Source organism: Cebus imitator, unplaced genomic scaffold, assembly GCF_001604975.1.
Source record: "Cebus imitator isolate Cc_AM_T3 unplaced genomic scaffold, Cebus_imitator-1.0 Scaffold21, whole genome shotgun sequence".
Lineage (NCBI taxonomy): Eukaryota > Metazoa > Chordata > Mammalia > Primates > Cebidae > Cebus > Cebus imitator.
The window spans coordinates 9,608,955-9,613,069 of NW_016107336.1; the positions used below are offsets into that span (position 1 = coordinate 9,608,955).

The window sequence follows — 4,115 nt, forward strand, 5'->3', positions numbered from 1 at the left end:
GGGAATTTCCTAGTCTGTGGGCAATAAAAACACAGCGTCCACTCACCCTCTGCGCTTTCACTGGGAGCTGCAATCCTGAGCTGTTCCTAAACGGCCATCTTCAAGTTGGTCCCTGAAATAAATAGTTTTAAAATGTGTGATGTGATGTCTCCCCTTTTATAGCAGAATACCCTAAAATATATTCAGCCATAAAATATCTTTTTTTAATTATGAAAAATTTCATGCATATACAAAAGTGAGAGCGTCATGTAATAAACCCCATGTACCCAACAGCCAGCCTCAACAATTCGCGGCCAACCTTATTCCACCTATGTTTCCCACTCCCCAGATTACGTAAGTTCACCTTGTCTATGGTGACCTAAGGTCACCGTTATGAACAGTCCTTGTGCAGTACATGTAGTACCTGCCACCCTTCGGTGCATTTCTCCTATCTGTAACCTAGCCTTTACCAGAACTTTCCCTAGTTTGTCTTCTGTAATCCAGTCGGGAAAAGTATATAAATGGTAGCGTTGAAATTCTGCGTTAAGTAAGAACGCATAGAGTTTGAGAGAGACTTTCCTAGCTGAATTTTAATACTGGGTTTACCTTGAGCATTCACAGGCTCTTTCTGGAGAATTGACGTTTAGGACTTTTCATTGCTTAAAAATGGGGGCGTCTTATTGCACTGTGCTGTGGTAGCACTTTTTTTTTATTTGAAAATGAAGTCATTATTAATAGATGCAAAGAAACGGAAAAATATTCATTTTTGAGCAGGATTTTGAGATAGACATGAGGAATTCTGAGTATGCTGAGTACACCATTTGCTGCATGAGGGTGCGATGCTGCTGCTCATCTTGTTCTGAGCTGCAGCGCCGTCTCTGTGGCTTCACTCAGGGGCTGTTTTGAGGAGCTGCACTCAAGTTTGCACCAGATGCCTCCAGACTTATGTTTTTCTTCCCCCCTTCCCCCTCATTTGCCCTCTTTTTAGCGTCCTTAGTTGTCTGCCTTCTCTGCTGTTTGAAGTGCTTCAGCACTGACAACATGGAGAGGAACTGTGAGTTCCCAGGCCAACCAGGTAACCACGCCTGTTACATCAGTGACCTATCAGTGTGTGTGAAATTGAGTCTCTAGGCCCTCCTGTTCCAGAAAAGTGCATGAGAACTTCTTGAGCTTGATGTGTATTCCCCGTGACAGGCTCTGGGGCTCACGATGCAGACAAGGTTTGTGCAGCTGGAGGTTCAGTGAGGTGGTTCAGTAAGTTGGATCATAAAGATGGGAAGAGAAGAGCTTGAGGGTCCTTCAAAATCTCTTGCTGCCTAGCAGATAACAAGGGCTACCTGCACCTTCCAGTGTCTTCTAGCACCTTCTAGCATCCTCTGCATGGGATGTCATTCCTTGGAATATACGGAGGGTGAGCACATGGATTCTGAGAAGCAAGTGACTTTGGGGGATGTTTCAACCTTCCAAACATAAATGGAAGAAACTGGGGTATAGAGGCTGTTTCACTCATCCCTTTCTCTCCTTCATTCCCTCTTAATCTTCAGCGTTTTTACATTTTATGTTATCTGCCTTTCACAAACATTCGGTAAAAATATATATTTTTTGGAATGGAAACCTGAAGGTGCACCATCAATCCTAAACACTGAGGATGCTCCAAATGGGTTGCTCTGGGTCTGTCAAGATTCGAGTGGGGGTGGCAGGCATCCTGCTTTTGAGACGATGAATGCGAGGTAGAGACGCAGGAGCTTGGGCTGGCCTTTTTTCCTCTCAGTGTTTACATTGTGTCTTCCTTCCTCGGCCTACTCTGGGCACCAAGACTCCCCCTGCACCCACTGCCCCCCACTTTTCACCGTCACTATCCAGGCTTCTCCTTTCCCACCCTAGACTCAGCTTCCTCCCACAAATACACTGGTGCAGCTATTTCTTTTTCTCCTGTTTTTTATCTTATTTAAATCTCTCTAGTCTCATAAACGTTGAGGTTCCACCACTGTGTCTTCTCAGTCTAAAAACAAGTGGTTTTTTCTTAGGTAGACACCTTGTGCAGGAGAAAGAGGACTGGGGAAGTTCTTGGCTCCTTCATGTCCATCTTCACTTAAAATACAATCAATTTCTTTAACAAAAGGTGTTGCCCAAAGGCCTGGAGATCACCAGGTGTCTCGACCACAGAGGCATCTGATTTCCTGGGCTATGTATGAACAAGGAACCCCAAGAATGGGCCTATGGTGGTGGTGGGGGGAAGGCAGAGAACATTGCTGGGGAACTCACCCAGTGACTCAGGACAGGCCTGCACTTGGGGCTTTCTCTGGGAAGGAGAGCGAGTCTTGGGCCCTGAATGCCAGGGCTGCGGGTGCCTCTGATTGACGAGGCTACCATGGCACAAAGTAGGGTGGATGTAGCAATCCCTCCCTTTGCTCTTTCCTTTCTGTTCCTCATCCTGTCACCAGAAGGAAAAATGGATATTGAGAAGAATGGCCCAGGGAACATCCTGAGACTGAAGAGGGTCCCCCAGGCTGTCAGGGGGGTGGGGTGATAACAAAAGAGCCACGAAAGGAGTGATGCCTTTTGTCCGGAAACAACCTTAGCGATGGTGGTTCTGGACTGAGAGCAGCCCTCTAGATCTTGTCGAGATTCTTATTATCTTTGTGTTAATCTGTAATGTAATTTTGAGTACTTGTTATGTGCCAGACATGATGCCCTGGGCCTTATATACATTCAGCCATTTGATTCTAATCTGTACCTTATAGATGGACAAACTGAGGCCCATTTATGAAGTGTTGAGGCCCAGAGCTGTGTTACCCAGTGAGTGAGTGCCATGATTGAGAGCTTCAGGGCCCATGATCTAAAGCAGCTCCTGCCACCGTCCCTGTTTTGCAGCCTCGGCTGGACCTTGGACAGGCTGGATGCTGGGATTTAACCTGAGGGTCTAGATTGCCTGACACCTTGGTGGACACATGTTTTATTTTTCTTTCCTTGTGCCCCTGCTCTCTAGGGGACATGGTCTCCTGATTTTTTTTTTTTTTTTATTCCAGAGGTGAGTGCTACTGCTCAGGGCCTTCTCCGACCAGATTGGCCATCCTCAAACTTCAGTTTGGCTCCGTCTCTTCTAGTCTCCAGCTTGTGCAGGTAAAGATGCGGTTGCATCAGCCACAAGTTGTGGATCACAGCCCCATGTCCCTTATGCGAACATGATATGTGAGAGAGACAGTGGGATTTTCTTAAGGAGACAGTGTGAAAATATGCTGCGCAGGCATTCTGCAGCTGCTGTTGTCAGAAGCTTGTAAAACACTGAAAAGGAGCATGGGGAGGCCCATGCCATTGGTGGCTACCCTCCCACCGATAGCCCCAGTGTATGGTCAGACAAACGTGACATGGGGCTTCTCAAGGTGCAGGAAGAAAGCCTTTTGAAAACTGGGCTTGCAGGTGGGAAATGTGGGATGAAAGCTTCAGAGGTCTTGTATCTCTGTGGTATGTCCAGACCAGGGGCACCTGCTATACCCTTGGGAGTTTTCTGGGACCTGGTGACGGGATGCTGGCAGGGTGGGATGGGTGTGTGTGTGTGTGTGTGTGTGTGTGTGCGCATGTGCACAAGTGAGTGAATATGTGTGTGTGTGTAAATACGTGTGTGCGTCTGCATGCACACATTTACCTTTATCTATGGGGGATTACTGCAAATAGTCACCTGATTAACTTTGGTACCCGTAGTTACCAGGCTGTGGGCTGCTGGCTGCTTGAGGACAGCACCCTGTGTAGAGTCAGCTTTGTAGAAAGGGTCAGCTTTCATCAGGGTCAGCTTTCTGGAGGCTGTATAATCCATTACAGCTGCATACTCTGTTGGTTTAGAACAACACCGTCCTCGTTTGTGAAAGCTTAGCTAGTTGTAACCCAAATATCACAGACTCAGTATATAGAGAGACATGAGTGGCAAGTTTGGTTCAGCATTTATCTTTAAAAAATCAATGTCTGATATTACTGCAGCACTTTCAACATTTAACTATACACTTTTTAACATATTTACACCTGTAACCTTTGGTTCTGCTCAAACCTTTGCATCTAATCTACCCTAAGAGGCGGAAAGAATCCCCCTTCAAGCAAGGTGGTGCTGCTGCTCTCCCGTGTGCTTTTCCTTGAAGTCTGAG

At 46.5% G+C, this 4,115-nt stretch overlaps 1 long non-coding RNA gene across 2 annotated transcripts in view; it reads left to right on the plus strand.

The window, feature by feature from the left end:
- Positions 1 to 3,096, plus strand: part of LOC119470072 — a 48,733-nt gene extending 45,637 nt beyond the window's left edge. For both annotated transcript variants that reach the window (XR_005198950.1, XR_005198951.1), the window contains 2 exons: positions 968 to 1,199; positions 3,009 to 3,096. This is a non-coding gene — a long non-coding RNA (uncharacterized LOC119470072). The remainder of the gene's footprint in view (positions 1 to 967; positions 1,200 to 3,008) is intronic.
- The last annotated feature ends 1,019 nt before the right edge of the window (positions 3,097 to 4,115 follow it).